Raw genomic sequence first — 19,961 nt, forward strand, 5'->3', positions numbered from 1 at the left:
TGGCACCAAGGCAGAAGCGACTCTCATCGCTGAAGACGACACGTCTCCATTCGTCCCTCAATTCACGCCTGTCGCGACACCACTGGAGGCGGGCTGCACGATGTTGGGGCGTGAGCGGAAGACGGCCTAACGGTGTGCGGGACCGTAGCCCAGCTTCATGGAGACGGTTGCGAATGGTCCTCGCCGATACCCCAGGAGCAACAGTGTCCCTGATTTGCTGGGAAGTGGCGGTGCGGTCCCCTACGGCACTGTGTAGGATCCTACGGTCTTGGCGTGCATCCGTGCGTCGCTGCGGTCCGGTCCCAGGTCGACGGGCACGTGCACCTTCCGCCGACCACTGGCGACAACATCGATGTACTGTGAAGACCTCACGCCCCACGTGTTGAGCAATTCGGCGGTACGTCCACCCGGCCTCCCGCATGCCCACTATACGCCCTCGCTCAAAGTCCGTCTACTGCACATACGGTTCACGTCCACGCTGTCGCGGCATGCTACCAGTGTTAAAGACTGCGATGGAGCTCCGTATGCCACGGCAAACTGGCTGACACTGACGGCGGCGGTGCACAAATGCTGCGCAGCTAGCGCCATTCGACGGCCAACACCGCGGTTCCTGGTGTGTCCGCTGTGCCGTGCGTGTGATCATTGCTTGTACAGCCCTCTCGCAGTGTCCGGAGCAAGTATGGTGGGTCTGACACACCGGTGTCAATGTGTTCTTTTTTCCATTTACAGGAGTGTATATTCACATTGTTTGTGCACCACTATGAACATTTTCTGCTGATTCCCTCCTTTTCCCTGCTGCTGTAGGGTGTGTACCTCATACGAAAAGAAATACGTTAGTGAAATTTAGACAGTGTACTTATGTGAAATGGAAATAACGTAAAACCAATTTTACGCATTAGACCGGATTTCGCGTGCAAATATATATACATATACTTCAACAGTAGAAGATGGGGTTCCTCCCAGATGATTACGGAGACACTTTACAGCATATTTCTCCATGTTACGTCACTTTATAAACTACGTTTCCGCCTAACGCCGTATTTTACGTGCGTATTTCATGTGCACAAGTAAGATAACTTTGAGCCTCTGTATCTAGGAAACGGAGAAAGATATGAAGAAAATTTTACAGGTTGTTCGATATCTGAAGCTTAGGAATACATCGTAAAAATTAGTCATTTTCTATGAGTAGCCACCTCGGAATCCGCAGCTGTATTTCGAACCAGAAAACAAGTTTCTGGGGTGTTTCTAGATAACAGGTAAAGATTTTTGAAAATGGGGGTCGTTTCTTCTAGATAAATTCCTAGAGGATATACTATTAAAATTTGAGCCATTTTCTGTGGTTTTTTATTTTTTAGATTTCACTTCGTACCGAATTTTACGTATAGACGTAGGGTAAATTTGAACCTCTGTATCTTGGAAACGGATAAAAATAACAAGAAAATGTTAAAGGTTGTACGAGATCGGTATCTTAGGAATATATTGTAAAAATTCCAGCTATTTTCTCTGAGTAGCCGCCTTGATATTCGCGGTTCGGTTTTGGCACCCCAGAAGCTATCTTTTTCGAGTTTTCTCAGAAACCGCCTATGAACTACATGGTGCCCCCATAAGTCCCATCAAACCCACCGTAGACCACATCAGAAGCAAAAACAACCTACCGATTTGCTCCATTTGCCTACGCCTAAGGAAGTGTGTAATATTCATGCTTTGCCCTGTACTGTAGGATAACGAGACTAAGACGATCCTTGGCTTGGGTTAATAAATGGGCCCTAGTCCAAGGGCTAGCCAAAACACTTGACCATACCTTTTTATCACCAACAGACCCCGAGGTACAAGCATTCGGAAAATCTCATTTTTATTCGCCGCGTTTTGGAACATATTAAGTAGGCATGCTGCCACAAGTGTTTCTGGGCTAAATTGACGGTACCCCCCCCCCCCCCCCCCCACACACACACACACACCAATCAATGGATTTTGCGTTTTACGCTATCCTTGATCCTCCCGTTGTGCACTGCAGTGGCTGCGCATTGTTATCTGTTGTGGTTGTGGAGATATGAGTGTTGGAAGTGGTCACTAGCACATCGTGGTGGTTACTAGGTTACCTTCTGTCTCGTTTGCATCAATACATTTTTCAAAGCAAAAAATTCTTGATAGTTCTATAATGTGCTCGAGCTGTTACGAATATTCTCAGCGAAAAAGTATATGCGCTTTACAGTGAGAAACTACGTAAACGTGGAATAGTTACGTGAGCGACTGGTTTTAGGAATAAAAAATGGCGTAGATCAACATACAAATCAGTGAATATGATACAAGGAGAAGGAAAAAGACGGAAGCGAAACTTTCCAACAGAATATCTAAATTCGCTCAATGTTTTTGATACCTCATCGCCAAAAAAAGATCTAAACAACATCATAGAAGTGGAAATATTAACAGGAAAGGTCAAGTCAGAATTTATAACACCATTTCTTTTCATTTCAACTAACTTATCGTTCAGTTTTAAAAGGTTCCAGTTTCCGGTAAGACTAGCGTACAGAAGGACTCCCAGTGATGTCCAAGGGCTAACAGACAAATGCAGTGGAGAAAATTTACAAGAATCTTTTACTTTTCAGCAGGTTTATACGTTGTAATACATTATAGAATATTAATATATCTAAGAAGACAGAAGGTTGAAATATTAAATTCGGTCTTCCGAAACTGTTTCACCGCGGAAGATCGTAATATGGTCCCTTCTTCCACTCACAGCACGAACGACGAAATGGTAGCTATTCAGATAAATAATAGTGGAGCTGAAAAGCAGCTACAATCGCTTAGAAGCGGAAAGGCATCTGGACCAGATGAAATACCTGTAAAGCAACTTGCTCCACTTCTATTAGCAGTCTGTCTTAGGTCCATGGAATAGCGAAGGGCACCCAGTGGCTAGAAAAAAGCGCAGGCCATTCCCGTTTTTAAGAAGGGTGATAGGACAAATGTACATAATTACAGACTTACATCGCTGACCTCAATCTGTTGTAGAATTATGGAACATGTTTTATCCTAAAAAGGGATGAGGTTTATGGAGAACGGAAATATCCTCTGTAAAAAATCAGCACGGATTCTACACGCAGAGATCTTGTGAAATTCAGACCTCTCTGTTCATCCATGACATCCGAAGTGTCATAGGCATGTCGTGTTCCTTGACATCAGGAAGGCATCTGATAAAGTTCCGCACTGTCGTTTATTTAAAAAAAGGACGAGCATATTGAGTATCGGACCAGATTTGTGGCTGGGCTCAAATGGCTCAAATGGCTCTAAGCACTATGCGACTCAACTTCCGAGGTCATCAGTCGCCTATAACTTAGAACTAATTAAACCTAACTAACTTAAGGACATCACACACATCCATGCCCGAGGCAGGATTCGAACCTGCGACCGTAGCGGTCGCTCGGCTCCAGACTGTAGCGCCTAGAACCGCACGGCCACTACGGCCGGCTGTGGCTGGGTCCAAATCTTCCTTACATGTAGAACTCAGTACGTTACTCTCAACGAAACGAAATAAACAGATGTAAAGGTAATTTTAGGAGTATCCCAGGGACCGCTACTGTTAACAATATGTACAAATGATGTAGTGGATAGCGTCGGAAGCTCCATAACGCACATCGCAAATGTGGGGTTGTCTGTAAAAAAGTAGAAACGTCATCAGGCTGTGCAAAACTACAGCAAGACCAACAAAGGGCTGATGGATATTGGTCAGAGACATGTGGCCGCGTGTGGTAGATGTACAGTCTCACAGAGCTGCTCCACACGTGATACGCTGTGTAAACAGCGGTCTCAGTAAATTGCTGACGGTCTCCCACTATCGCTGAGGAATGCGGCTATGCCTCTGTGACTTCCGACAGCCGTTTAGCGCTATGCTCTGCCTGCACCAGAACGAATGGCAGCTGCTCAGTAATACTGGACCACGTTGGGGTAATACATCAATAACTTGTAATACTTGATTTACAGTGAAGATGAACCAGGCCACAGAAACATTCACGTGTAAATCACAGATGCTTTTGACTAAAATATGTAATTACAGCTTCACAAGAAATTTTGAGATATGGTTCATGTCGTGCCTCTCTAACAGGTAACAAAGGGTAACGATAGGAAGGAGACTCCTATTAAATTATCAGGGAACTAATTACACGAGATGTCCCACAGGGTCGCCTCTTAGGATCCTTATTGTTTCTTGCGTTCATTGGTGGCTTTTCATCAGTAATGTTGAGCGGCACCCACATGCCTTGCTCATACTGTGGCATCAAGCAGTAAGGCCTGCAAGATGGGTGGTCTGCCAAGCGAGTGGACACATTCTTATTTATCGAGTAACATGAACTCTAGTACTCACAATTAACTTACAAGTTATTCTCCTGCTTGAATATTACGCAACGGAAACGGAAGTGCACTTCTGACTATTAGTAATTTATACAACTCTGACTGTTCACTACGCACTGGCAATACCACATTTACTTTCTTATTCAACGGCTTTGATCAACACGTGGCCATCGCACTGAATAGGAATGGCGCACACACTATAAATTCTGGGTATCATGACAACATACAATTCGAAGGAAAAGGCCACCAATCTTTTTCTTTTAACTATCTTATTTATTCCGATAAATTCTATAACCTAGACACACAAATTCTATAACCTACAACAATAACACATGAGAAACTCCGCCCAGTGGGCATGGCTTTACGTTGGTGATTCTCTACCTCATGGTCTCGTAATTATTTAATGCTACTGTGCACTTTCTGGATAGGATGATGGATCTTTTGCTATATCTCACACTTCGACTCTCACACCCATCATCACGAACATTTGCTCCAGACCGAGTGGTACAAAAAGGAACATGCATAACCCACTACCTCTGAAACTATCTTGTTACTCTGCCATGCCAACCACACATTCTTAAATTTCATGAAATACATCACACTGGCAACATACAATGCAAAGAATAGTCACATCGTTATAATCACATCACTTTCAGCTTTCCCACTTCAATTAGTATTTATCCCAGTTTCACACGACACTGCCCCACTTCGTAACTTTTCTTTCCTACTATGAACTCTGGAGGATATATGCACGTCTTCCTGTGCAATGCAAGCCAAGTGGCGTTGCTGGATAGACGGCTGACTCACCTTGCTTCTCTCTCAGAGTATTATAGTTTGAATCAAGCGTCACACGGAAACATAACACGCAAAGTATTATTAAGAACATATTCATCACACACGCGAGTCCTCAACTGATACCATGGACGAATATTTCTCTTTATCCTTTGCCTCATACACAGATTGAGACTCACACAGTACTCAGCACGTGGAAGTACTCGTCTCTAATTTCAAGTCCTGCACACGCCATTTCTTAAATATTTCCAACTTATAGTACACACGCTAGTAATTCAGCTTAACTTAAACACTCGGAAGTATTTCAACTTATTGCTACATGTGGTTTCATTGTGACCGTTGGTCACTTCCGAAGATTACTACGATCCCCTTAATATTACCTGCCTGGCATTCAACTCTCCCCACAGAAGTTCCTGAAATAGAGAAATTATTATTCCAAACTACTCTTAAGTATTTCACATGCATACCATGTCTCCACTCTTTTGTCTTTACAGAGCACACCTAAGACAGGTCTTACCATCACTAGATCCAGCGGCAGAGTGCAGAAACATGGCCGTTCTTCAGGTCCTCTCACACCTCTGCCGAAGTGGGGGAGCACATTGCTACCGTATTGGTCAGCCACATTTCAGGCGCTCAAAGCTCCGGTAAATTTCATCTCTTTGGTTCCATCAAAGGTGGCCAAAGGATCGTCTCAAAGATGATCATATTCACTATCTGCAGTTAGCAGACGACCATACATTCATTCATTTCACAGATCTCACCAAACTGGATGTAGGGATTTATTTTGTGGGAGTGCACATGTGATCAATTAAATAAATAAATTGTCATTCTTTCCCACACTGCTGGCCGGTGTGGTCTAGCAGTTCTAGGCGCTCAGTCCGGAGCCACGCGACTGCTACGGTCGCAGGTTCGAATCCTGCCTTGGGCATGGATGTGTGTGATGTCCTTAGGTTAGTTAGGTTTAAGTAATTCTAAGTTCTAGGGGACTGATGACCACAGTCCCATAGTGCTCAGAGCCATTTGAACCATTTTTTTCCCACACTGGTATCCGGCTTCGGTGTATTAAGTGAAACTGAGTTATTATTACAAAAAATATGTTGTTATGACAAGAATAACGAAGAATGTTGTACCTATTTTCTATGTCGGGCGGTACTGTACCCTTTCAATGTTATCAGATGGATTCGTTCGCACATGATTCGAGCATTGTGATAAATAGCAAAATGGGTACAATATACTTTTGATCTTGATGGTGGCTGTTGTCTTTTTTCCGTGTTTGTGGGCTAATTTGAGTTTTCGAAACTGCACCTTCTTGTAAACACAATCTGTTTCTTTTTCTTCTCTTTGAATATTTCGTCCATAAGGGACGGCATTATGAGAACGACGACTGTTGATAAATATAAATAAAACAGTTTCTTTGTCAGTCACTTGTTTATCTTGCCACTACGCGTTTCGATGGTTCACACCATCATCTTCCGATGGAGAATAGTTTATTTGCATGGCTGGCGTTGGTGAAGAGTACAGACGTCTTTGCACAGTAGCAGACCAAGGGCAGAGTAGGTTATTTTGCGTCTTTTGCTAAAGATAAAAATTGTTTATTTAGAAAAAGCACTTCAAAAGTTGAAAAGCATATATTTATGACAGTTAATTCTACTTACAGGGACGATAGAGTTGTAAAATGTCTGCATACTATAGACTGATGTATGTCCTTTCCAATGCACATTCATTTACACTGTCACTTCAAATATGTTGTACATGTTACAGATATGTTAGTTTTCATTGAGTACAGAGAAAAAAGATTAAATAGTTTCTGCATAAATATATTTTCTTTCAAAAAATATATGAATGGGACACACCAGGAAACTAATATGTTCACATCTCTGTTATTATATTAAGTAGGTATATACACCTGTTAAAAAATGTGAATGGGTTGCAGCATTGGATACAAAAATAAATTAAGGTGGCACACAGATTCGACAGAGGATATTTCTCTCTGGAGGAATTTTAGAGGACGGAAACCCCACGATCATCAGTTACGGAGGAAAACATTGATGCTGTGAGGAAAACGCTAAACGAAGACAAGCAAGTGACCTATAAGCAGATAGAGGATACCTTAAGGCAAAGTGCACCACAAATTCATTCGATACTGCATGATCATTTGAGGTAAAGAAACTATGTTGTCTCTGGGTGCCGCATAGACTGACGGAAGAGCAGATGCCACGACGTGTGACTTGATGCCGGGACATGTTGAAGTTTTCTAAGAGACAATCTCAGAATGTGAATAACATCTTGACAGGAAACGAGACTTGGCTGTACTGTTATGACGTGCCGGCTGACTCAACACAAAGTTTGGGTTTTTGAAGATGACGACACACCGTGGCTGTCAGAAAATCCCGATTACTAATGAAGAAAGCCGGCAGGAGTGGCCGAGCGGTTCTAGGCGCTACAGTCTGGAACCTCGCGACCGCTACGGTCGCAGGTTCGACCCTGCCTCGGGCATGGATGTGTGTGATGTCCTTAGGTTGGTTAGGTTTAAGTAGTTCTAAGTCTAGGGGACTGATGACCTCAGAAGTTAAGTCCCATAGTGCTCAGAGCCAAATGAACCTTTTTTTTTTTTTTTTTTTTTTTTGAAGTAATGAAGAAAACGATACCTCTTTTTTTTCTTTCAAGTCGAGTGTAATTGTGGAACGTGTTGTTTTGGACACACAGAAAACAGTCACATTTAAGGGGAGGTATACTATCTTTGGCCCGAAAAAAGCATATTCTTTGAGAATTTCTTTCTCCGGGTGTGTTGTAGATATCAATGTCAAATTAGGTCGAAATGTTTATTGATATTTCCTCTACAAACTGGAATTTTTTCGACCGGAAATGTCGAAGAGCAAAGGCGGAAGTGCCGTCGGAACGAAACAAAATTTCGATGTAGACCTCCACGCGTGGTATGTCACAGGTTAGCCGGTTAGTCTGAAATGAAAATTGAGTTGACGTTAGCGAAGTATATAAGATTCTTTAGGAGTCGTACCTCGCTTAAGTTATTTGGGCCATAGGAAACAAAATGGCGGCCATTTGAAACAAAATAGTTTTTTCTTAGATTTTTCGACTTCGTCGGCCAAGTAAAAATATTCATAGTTGATGGATCGGAATAAAAGCGCTACAACACGCGCGATGAAAAAGAAAGTCATTTCGAAGAAAGCGCGTTTGAAGTTTTGACTACATATAAATGCAATGTTATGGAACTTACGTTCAATCTGCTTTCTGGGTCCATAAACTAGTCCTTCCTCTTCGTCATAGAGGGCGTTCTGCTCGATCTGGGCCATCTTGCGCTGCTCCAGAGCCGCTCGTACGGCCGGTGACAAGCGGTTTCCGGTCGCTTGAATCCGGTGGTCATTCGAATGCTTGGTGAACTGCGTCGAATAGAGTCCCAGGGTGACTTCCATCGTTGTCATGGTCTTCCGAATTGGTGAATACCCTTCGCTGAAGCTGCTCACTGCTAGGATTAGTCGCAATCTCCACAGTCTTCGCACCAGAATGCAAATACTTGGGGGCTAACTTCAAAACACACGCGTTCAAACTTTCATTTGAATTTTGTGTGTTTCCTCCCAAGCACCGGTACAATAACTCGTCCTCCGAAAGGGCCTCGTAGATCGGATGAATCATTTTTTGAACTTCGTTGGAGAGCGGCTGGTCGTGTTGATATTCGTCCAGATGTCCGGTAGCCTCTACAATGCTCCACTTGCACCAACTAGTTTCCCCAGTCGGACAATTTTGGTGTTATGGGTGGTCATCCGTCAAACACTTGTGGAAATACGTTGCACAAATTGTCTTCTTCATCTGTTCCACCGAATTGGAGCGCCGACGGATTGCCAAGCCGTAGTACGTCGTAAGCTCCTTAATCACTTGATCACTTGATCCTTGGGCAAGCACATAGAATACGTTTTCGTGGCTTCAAAGTCGAAATTGCCGAAAGAAAGTGGAACGTGAAAATGGCCGATTTCAGGCAGTTGCATTTTTTTGTTCAACCGCGATTAAAAAACGTTTCCGTTCCGTATTCGGAAAAACCGATTCCGAGGTGGATTCTAAACACTTTTATGGATCCAAAAATGCAATTTTAAAAAAATCGATTTTTTGAACCAAAAGATAGTAAACTTCCCAGTAAGTGGTACACTGCCCAAAGTCGTCCAATCTTTGAAGAACCTGCAACCGATGTCAAAAATGGTTGCTCCATCACTACAACGCTCCAGCTCACCGCCCCAAAGCATGCACTTGCTGGTTACAGGACTAAAACTTCTTGAACATCCTTCTTACAGTGCAGACCTTGCTCCTTGTGACTTTGCACTGTTCCAACATGTGAAAATTAAGCTGAAAGGAGGGCAGCTTTCAAGTGATGAGGACCTTCTGAGCGCTTGGGACAACGACTGTGCCTTACTCCCTACAGAAACTTTGAAGAACTGGTTTAGGGATCGGTTTAGAAGGATGGAGAGGTGTATGCGGAAATTACTTTGAAAAAATTAAATAAAGGTGTATTACAAAACTTCCTTAGAACCCGTACTGTCACATTGTAATACACATATGAGCAACCAACTGGAATAAAGAAAACGTGGAATAATATTCAGTTTAATATCAAACTGTCTCGAACTTTGAGAAAAATGTCTGCATATATTCCTGCTTGGCTGCATCGCTTACTCTCATACTATGTCGGAGAACAGTGCACAGACGTCACAGATCTGCGTTCGTACTCTGTCGTTGCTCAATTCCGTTGACAAAGTTAGTATTTCTGTTGGTGCACAAATCGCCGTTGAACTGAGCCATCAGCACCTCAAATGGTTCTAACCACTATTGGACTTAACATCTGAGGTCATCAGTCTCCTAGACTTAGAACAAATTAAACCTAACTAACCTAAGGACATCACACACATCCATGCCCGAGGCATGATTCGAACCTGCGACCGTAGCAGCAGCGAGGTTCCGAACTGAAGCGCCTAGAACCGCTCGGCCACAGTGGCCGGCCCATCATCACTCAGCTGCTCCCCCGCCACTTTCTGATACCTTCATTTATAACTATTCAAATGCATTTATTTCAATACTTGGAGTAGACAAAGAGTTTTATTTGCCAATGAGAAAAAATCAAGGTGCGCCCATGAAAGTGAGTGACGTTAATCCTTCTCTGCGTATTTATCCTTCAACGGGAGACTACTTCTTCGAAAGATAGACGACTTGAAGTTTGAATTTTGGATGTTCATGAAATGCTTCACCTCGAAAACTGCCTCACGCCATTCTGGATATGCCTGCTACGCAAAGAGCAATACGGATGCACTCTTCATTCGACCTCTTGCGAGGATCAGGTGAGGCTGCGAGCAGTCAGGATAATAGACAGAAGCACTACGTATGTAGTGCGGGGCATATTAGCATTTTGGGAGAGCAGGAAGCGCACTCGGATAGCCGAACTTGATAAGGTAACCCCTTGCGATAAGCGGAAAATCCGAATTCGAATCCCAGTGAGGCACAAATTTTCACTTATCGCAATAAGATTTATTTCAGTTCTGGCTTGCGGTTGATATCTGAAGTACTCTTTCGTCAAGCCACTAAATGACATGTCTGTAGAATCTGATAGCCAAAGAAGCAGCATGTGTCACTGTCCAGCGCAAAATGGAGTCTTTTGTGGAGCAAAAATATCTCCTTGGACAGCTTCCCGCAACGTTTCGTCTTGACTGCCTCTCGTAATCTCTTTCTTCCTCTTTTTCCTGGTTTTATCCCATGTCTTTACGGCGCCGGCATGTATTCTGTGTTTGGTAATATTAGTGGTAGAGGTTCAAAATGGTTCAAATGGCTCTGAGCACTATGGGACTTAACATCTGTGGTCATCAGTCCCCTAGAACTTAGAACTACTTAAACCTAACTAACCTAAGGACATCACACACATCCATGCCCGAGGCAGGATTCGAACCTGCGACCGTAGCAGTCGCGCGGTTCCGGACTGAGCGCCTAGAACCGTGAGACCACCGCGGCCGGCAGTGGTAGAGGGTGGCCGGATTCTCTTCCTGTCACCAATTACCCCCCCTCTTTTCCTTTCAATCGTCCCCCCCCCATCCCCCAAGTAAATCGCCCCTTCCCCGTAAGGAATGTGTGCACTCCATTTGTCTTCGTCTAGTGTTATCCATGTGGAAGTGTGAGAACGTTTTGTAAACGTTTGTGAATCGTGTAACTGACGCGGGACGTGTCAAACAACCCCATATTCACCTACTCTGATGTGGGAAACCATCAAAAAACTGCACCCAGGCTGGCCGACGTACTGTTCCTCATCGTTAACCCGCCGGGCGGATTCGATTCGAGGCAGGCACTCCTTCCCGAATCACGGAAGTGGCATGTTAATGCGTGCGGCTGCACGGGCACGTCGCAGCCTCCAGTAACCTAGTGGGGAGATCACTTAGCACTTTGACGTTGAGTTTTCCCCTTTTTCGGAGTTGGTGAATCAACACGTTTCCACTGTTTACTTCATTCCCTTGTCCCGCGCCTGTTGACACACCCTCGCATTTAATTATGTAGGCCGCTCAGCGAAACGATTGGATAACGACAATACTACAATGAGATGACAGAAGTCATGGGATGCCTCCTAATCTCGTGTCGGACCTCCTTTAGCCCGGTGTAGTGCAGCAACTAGACGTGGGATTTACTCAACAAGGCGTTCAAAGTCTCCTGCATAAATATTGAGCCATGCTGCCCCTATTACCGATCATAATCACGAAAGTGTGCCAGTACAGGGTTTTGTGTACGAGCTGGACACTCCATATCTCATAGATACTCGACGGGTTCCACGTCGATCTGGGTGGTCAAACCATTCGCTCGATTTGCCCAGAACGTTCTTCAAACCAATCGCAAGCAATAGTGGCCCGGTGTTTGGGAACATGAAGTCCATTAATAGCTCCAAATGTTCTCCAAGTAGATGAGCAATACCTATTCTCGTCAATGATCGGTTAAGCGGGACCGGAGGACCCAGTCCATTCCAGGTAAACACAGTCCACATCATGATCCACACATCAAAAAAAGTGTTGCATCACCCCGGTTCCCAGAACTCCTGAAGACAGACTTTGACTGTGGATATTGTATCACAGACACAGTCCCTTTGACTGTTCAGAGATGTCACTAAACCCGCCCAAATGGGTAAACAACCATCCATGAGCAGCGCTTATTAAACAGAGGCGGTCCGATAGCCGATCACTTCCAGTCATTCCACCAGGAAGGAGGTACACGGCTCGTGTTGTCTCTAGTGCAACCACGCCTAGACGGTCAGTATCACGGTTCGATGGCGTCCACATTGTTACTTTGTGCCAGGAAGGACCCTAAATGTGGGAAGTGTCCAGGTGTCTCAGAGGGAACCACAGCGATGTTGGAGAGATATATGGAGGAGATATAGAGAGACAGAAACTGTCGATGACATGCCTCGCTCAGGCCACCGAAGGGCTATTACTGCAGTGGTTCACCGCTACCTACGGATTATGGCTCGGGGGAACCCTGGCGCCGGCCGGTGTGGCCGTGCGGTTCTAAGCGCGTCAGTTTGGAACCGCGTGACCGCTACGGTCGCAGGTTCGAATCCTGCCTCGGGAATGGATGTGTGTGATGTCCTTAGGTTAGTTAGGTTTAAGTAGTTCTAAGTTCTAGGGGACTGATGACCTCAGTAATTAAGTCCCATAGTGCTCAGATCCATTTGAACCATTTTTGGAACCCTGGCAGCAACGTCAACATGTTGAGTAATGCTTTTCATGCAGGTGCAGGACGTCGTGTTACGACTCAAACTGTGGGCGAAAGGCTGCATGATGTGCAACTCCACTCCCGACGTCCATGGCGAGCTCCATCTTTGCACCAACGTCACCATGCAGGGCGACACAGATGGGCCCAACAACATGCCGAATGGACCGCTCAGGATTGGCATCACGTTCTCTTCACCGACGAGTGTCGCATATGCCTTCAACCAGACAATTGTCGGAGCCGTGATTGGAGGCAACCCGGTCAGGCTGATCGCCTTAGACACACTGTCCAGCGAGTGCAGCAAGGTGGAGGTTCCCTGCTGTTGTGGGGTGGCGTTATGTGGGGCCGACGTAGGCAGCTGGTGGTCATGGAAGGCTCCGTAACGGCTGTATGATACGTGAATGCCATCATCCGACCGATAGTGCAACCATATCAGCAGCATATTGGAGAGGCATTCTTCTCCATGGACGACAATTCGCGCCCCAATCATGCACATCTTGTGAATGACTTCCTTCAGGATAATGACATCGCTTCACTATAGTGGCCAGCATGTTCTCCAGACATGAACTCTGTCGTACATGCCTAGGATAGATTGAAAAGGGCTGTTTATGGACGACGTGACCCACCAACCACTCTATTAGGAATCTACGCCGAATCGCCGTTGAGGAGTGGGGCAATCTGGACCAACAGTGCCTTGATGAACTTATGGATGGTATGCCACGATGAATACAGGCATGCATCAATGCAAGAAGACGTGCTACTGGGTATTAGAGGTACCAGTGTGTAAAGCAATCTGGACCACCACCTCTGAAGGTCTCGCTGTATGGTGGTACAACACGCAAAGTCTGGTTTTAATGAGCAATAAAAAGGACGGAAATGATGTTTATGTTGATCTTTATTCCCGGTTTCTGTACAGGTTCCGGAACTCTTGGAACCGAGGTGATGCAAAACTTTTTTTTCATGTGTGTAGAAGCACCACCAGATTGCGCAGTGCCTTGTTGATAACTCGGGACTACGGCTTCGTGGGGTGTGCACTGCACTCGAACCCTACAATCAGCGCTTAGAAACTGAAATCAGTATTTATCTGACCAGGCCACGGTTTTCTTATATGATCACGAGCACGGCAGAATCGCTGCAGGCTATGTCGTGCTTTTCGCGAAGACACTCCCGTCAGTCGTCTGCTGCCGTAGCCCATTAACCCCAAATTTCGTCGCACTGTCCTAACGGATACGTTAATCTTACGTTCCACATTTATTTCTGCGATTATTTCACATAGTGTTGTTTGTCTATTACCACTGACAACTCTACAGAAACTCCGCTGCTCTCGGTCGTTAAGTGAAGGCCGTTGGCAACTGCGTTGTCCGGGGTGAGAGGTAATACCTGAAATTTGGTATTGTCGGCACACGTTTGACACTGTGGATCTCGGAATGTTGAACTACCTAACGATTTCAAAAATGGCTCTAAGCGCTATAGGACTTAACATCTGAGGTCATCGGTCCCCTAGACTTAGAACTACTTAAACCTAACTAACCTAAGGACATCACACACATCCATTCCCGAGGCAGGATTCGAACCTGCGACCGTAGCAGCAGCGCCGTTCCGGACTGATGCGCCTAGAACAGCTCTACCACAGCGGCCGGGTCCTAACGATTTCCGAAATGGAATGCACCATGCGCGTAGCTCGAATTAGAACCCCACATTCAAAATCTGTCAATTCCCGTGGACCATAATCACGTCGGAAACCTTTTCACATGAATCATCTGAGTACAAATGATATGCACTGCCCTTTTATGCCCTGTGTACGCGATACTACTACCATTGTACATGTTCATATCGCTGTCCCATGACTTTTGTCACCTCAGTGTATGCGTGTTCCAAGAGAAGGCGTGACGGGGAGTAGACATATCGTGGCTACAGCCTGAACCGCCAGCATTGGCCCACTTATCACTCTAATAATAAGGTTGTGATCACAGTAGCTCCGAGATCGGGAGATTCTGCTGACTAATATTTTCAAATCTGTACAGTAGTATGTGCGTGGTCTCAGCATAACGGACGTCAGCTCCTGAACTTAAGGACTTCAGACAACTGTTGGCGAAACTGAAACAGTTCGTCTTGTTCGGCTCAATTGGGTGCCGTTCAGACATGCGAATCATGAATTGTGAGAAAATTGTAAGTGTAGTACAAGAAAGAAGTAGATTGGGGCATCATGAGGATGAGAAATATCGAAACTGGTTACTATCTGATCTGAAGTATGTGTACACGTATTAGTCGACTTTAATACGGGGTGTGTCTACTCTTCGCCTTTACGACGGCTTGAACTCTGGTGGATATACTAACAATGAGGTGTCAATGTCTGGAGGGTTGGCTGCCCATTTTGCCTGAAGAGCCGAAACCAGAGAAGATACGCTGGTGTCTGGAACGAAGTCGACGTTCCACATCGTGCCAAAGGTGTTCCGTTGGATTCAGACCGGGTCCCTGGGTGACCTGGCCATTTCAGGAGTGCTATTGTACAAAAACTATTGCATCACACATGCTGATTTATAACAGGGTGCAGTATCAAGATGATAAAAACAGTCATCGTCTCCGAACTTTTCATCTGCTGCGTGCAGTACATAGCGCTTTGAATGTATTCATATGCTCCCGCATTTAGTGTAGAGTTGAGTGACTTCGAACGTGGACTAGTCATTGATTGTCACCTGATTAACAAATCCATCACGGGCATTACAACCCGTCTAAAGCCGCTCAAGTCGATTGTTGGTGATATGAATGAAGTGGAAAAGCGGAGGAACAACCACAACTAAACCAACACTACTCAGACCGAATGCACTAATGGATAAGGACCGTCGATCATTGCAGAGGATAGACGTAAACAATCGCATGAAATCAGTGGAAAGACTCACTCGTGATTTCCACAGTGCAACCAGCAATCCAGTCTCACAATCATTCTGCATACGGAGTTAAAAAGAATAGGGTACAACGGTCGAGCATCTCCTCATATGACACATTTGTGTAGTCAGTCTTATGCGACGCTTGAGGTGGTGTAAAAGGGCGACGCCACTGGACAGTGGATGACTGTAAACGAGTGATTTAGACTGATAAACCACGCTATACCCTGTGGCAGTCCGATGGAAGGGTCTGGCTCTCGCCGTCCCTGGAGAACTTTATCTGCCATCACGTGTCCAGTGATGGCAAGTAAAGTGAAGAACGGAGGAGGAGGAGGAGGAGGTGGTGGTGGTGGTGGTGGCGGTGGTGGTGGTGAGCGACAGGACCACACCCTAACTACGAAAAACACCTTCATACCGTGCAGCTTCCTCTGTGCCTCACTTTTAGCCCTAAGCGTGACGGCAGGTAAAGTTCTCCAGGCATTGGCCAAACCCAAACCCTTCCATCGGACAGCCACAGGGTACAGAGTGATCCATCACTAAATCAAACGTTTCCAATCATCCATTGTCCGCCAGTGTTGCTCTTTACGCCACCCCAAGCGTCGCTTAGGATTGGCTACAGAAATGTGTCTTATGAGGAGCTGCTTGAGCGTTGTAGCCCATTGTTTTTAACACCCTATGTACAGCGATTGTGCTAACTGCACTGCTGGTAGCACTTCGGAACTCACGAGTCATTCTTTCCACTGTTCTTTTAATCGTGTCGGCAGGGCGCTATGATATTTAGTTTACAGTATTTACATGTTGCATCTGTCTTACCATCAACTTGTCTTACACAGAAGAGATCTGATCGCTACATTCCACTAACTACACTCCTGGAAATTGAAATAAGAACACCGTGAATTCATTGTCCCAGGAAGGGGAAACTTTATTGACACATTCCTGGGGTCAGATACATCACATGATCACACTGACAGAACCACAGGCACATAGACACAGGCAACAGAGCATGCACAATGTCGGCACTACTACAGTGTATATCCACCTTTCGCAGCAATGCAGGCTGCTATTCTCCCATGGAGACGATCGTAGAGATGCTGGATGTAGTCCTGTGGAACGGCTTGCCATGCCATTTCCACCTGGCGCCTCAGTTGGACCAGCGTTCGTGCTGGACGTGCAGACCGCGTGAGACGACGCTTCATCCAGTCCCAAACATGCTCAATGGGGGACAGATCCGGAGATCTTGCTGGCCAGGGTAGTTGACTTACACCTTCTAGAGCACGTTGGGTGGCACGGGATACAGGCGGACGTGCATTGTCCTGTTGGAACAGCAAGTTCCCTTGCCGGTCTAGGAATGGTAGAACGATGGGTTCGATGACGGTTTGGATGTACCGTGCGCTATTCAGTGTCCCCTCGACGATCACCAGTGGTGTACGGCCAGTGTAGGAGATCGCTCCCCACACCATGATGCCGGGTGTTGGCCCTGTGTGCCTCGGTCGTATGCAGTCCTGATTGTGGCGCTCACCTGCACGGCGCCAAACACGCATACGACCATCATTGGCACCAAGGCAGAAGCGACTCTCATCGCTGAAGACGACACGTCTCCATTCGTCCCTCCATTCACGCCTGTCGCGACACCACTAGAGGCGGGCTGCACGATGTTGGGGCGTGAGCGGAAGACGGCCTAACGGTGTGCGGGACCGTAGCCCAGCTTCATGGAGACGGTTGCGAATGGTCCTCGCCGATACCCCAGGAGCAACAGTGTCCCTAATTTGCTGGGAAGTGGCGGTGCGGTCCCCTACGGCACTGCGTAGGATCCTACGGTCTTGGCGTGCATCCGTGCGTCGCTGCGGTCCGGTCCCAGGTCGACGGGCACGTGCACCTTCCGCCGACCACTGGCGACAACATCGATGTACTGTGGAGATCTCACGCCCCACGTGTTGAGCAATTCGGCGGTACGTCCACCCGGCCTCCCGCATGCCCACTATACGCCCTCGCTCAAAGTCCGTCAACTGCACATACGGTTCACGTCCACGCTGTCGCGGCATGCTACCAGTGTGAAAGACTGCGATGGAGCTCCGTATGCCACGGCAAACTGGCTGACACTGACGGCGGCGGTGCACAAATGCTGCGCAGCTAGCGCCATTCGACGGCCAACACCGCGGTTCCTGGTGTGTCCGCTGTGCCGTGCGTGTGATCACTGCTTGTACAGCCCTCTCGCAGTGTCCGGAGCAAGTATGGTGGGTCTGACACACCGGTGTCAATGTGTTCTTTTTTCCATTTCCAGGAGTGTATGTTGTGTTGGCTGAAGAGCCAACACCGCGTTACTAGTGAAGGCCGAAAAGCACACGTTTTAGCTCACTCAGGCTGGCATGAGGAGGGAAGGACTATACTGACGTGAGGTCTGGAACATGACAAGGAATTAGAATTCAGAAGCGGACGTAATTAGTTTGATACTTAACTTTAATCCATTAATGATGAACGTCGCTCTTGACGGTACATGATTCACAATATTATCAGTTCAGAATACATTTTTGAAGAATATGGCGCCTTGCTAGGTCGTAGCAAATGACGTAGCTGAAGGCTATACTAAACTGTCGTCTCTGCAAATGAGAGCGTATGTAGTCAGTGAACCATCGCTAGCAAAGTCGGCTGTACAACTGGGGCGAGTGCTAGGGAGTCTCTCTAGGCCTGCCGTGTGGCGGCGCTCGGTCTGCAATCATTGATAGTGGCGACACGCGGGTCCGACGTATACTACCGGACCGCGGCCGATTTAAAGGCTACCACCTAGCAAGTGTGGTGTCTGGCGGTGACACCACAAACTTAACTATCCGATTTAATTGCGTACGATAGCCCAGCTTTGCGTCAACTGAGGCGTATCAGGTCCGCCTTATATATTGTATTGTATGTTAACCGGGGGTCTAGAAACGACGGAGAGGCTCCGTCCCCGCCGCAGCCGCAGTGGTTCACAGCCCCACGACGACTTCCGCAGTCCACTTCACCCCTCCGCCGCCCCACACCGAACCCAGGGACATTGTGCGGTTCGGCCTCCGGTGGAACCCCCCTCCCCCAGGGAACGTCTCACACCAGACGAGTGTAACCCTATGTTTGCGTGGTAGAGTAATGTTGTTTGCGCAACAATTGCCGACATAGTGTAGCTGAGCCGGAATAAGGGGGACCAGCCCGCATTCGCCAAGGAAGATGGAAAACCGCCTAAAAACCATCCAAAACCATCCACAGACTGCCCGGCTTACCGGACCTCGGCACAAGTCTGCCGGGCGGATTCGTACCGGGGACCAGGCGCTCCTTCCCACTCCGGAAAGCCGTGAGTTAGACCGCTCGGCTAACCGGGCGGGCTCCCACCTATATATAAATGAAGACCTATGGGCTGTGACGCTAGTTCTCTTCTGAATGTTGCCTGGTTCATGTTCATTCCAATGTGATAGCCCCTGATGAGTATGCAGTGCATGGTGCTGGATGGTACAGCAGGTTGCGTGACAACGGGGGTGAAAAGAACCATCTCTACCATTCTTATAGAATTGTAACGCTGGCATTACCAAGGCATTTTACCAAGGGGGGAGGGGGTTAACTCGTGTCCACATTTAATGAAATTAAAAAATTCTTTAATTGTTGTTTAATATTAACAACATACTTTTTAAAGAGGTATTCACGGTCTAGAACCTGAAAATTCTTTTTAATACACTCTTAGCAATACCAACGCATTTTCAATAATACGAACTACCGACTGCCACTAACAATATACTAAAAATGCTAATTTCGTTCATTGTTGTTGACATTTACTCTCAATATACTTTTTTAAGAGATATTGATGTGTAAGCAAGGTCCTGAACCTGGAAACATTGAATACAACCTTTGCTGGGGTGACATCTACTAATGAGACTTAAATTTTTGAGTTAAGTTTAACTGAAATGTTTAAAACATATATGGAATTTGGTAGAAGATTTCTTAAAAAAACATATTTTTTCAAAAATTTAAAATTTAAAGAAACTGACTAGATTACAATACTTTCGAAAGGTGAGTATTAAATACCCACCCCTTTGGTATTACGAGGATTCAACGCTTTCAGACAAATTTATCAGTTGAACGATATTAAGCCGTATTTTTAAATCTCTGGTATTGCTCATTGATTGTCGCTTTAGTGGCAAAAGAAGCAATTCAGAACTCTTATCTGAGTTAAGTAGGTAAAAC

The sequence above is a fragment of the Schistocerca serialis genome, chromosome 3 (assembly GCF_023864345.2).
Source record: "Schistocerca serialis cubense isolate TAMUIC-IGC-003099 chromosome 3, iqSchSeri2.2, whole genome shotgun sequence".
In the NCBI taxonomy this organism is placed as follows: domain Eukaryota; kingdom Metazoa; phylum Arthropoda; class Insecta; order Orthoptera; family Acrididae; genus Schistocerca; species Schistocerca serialis.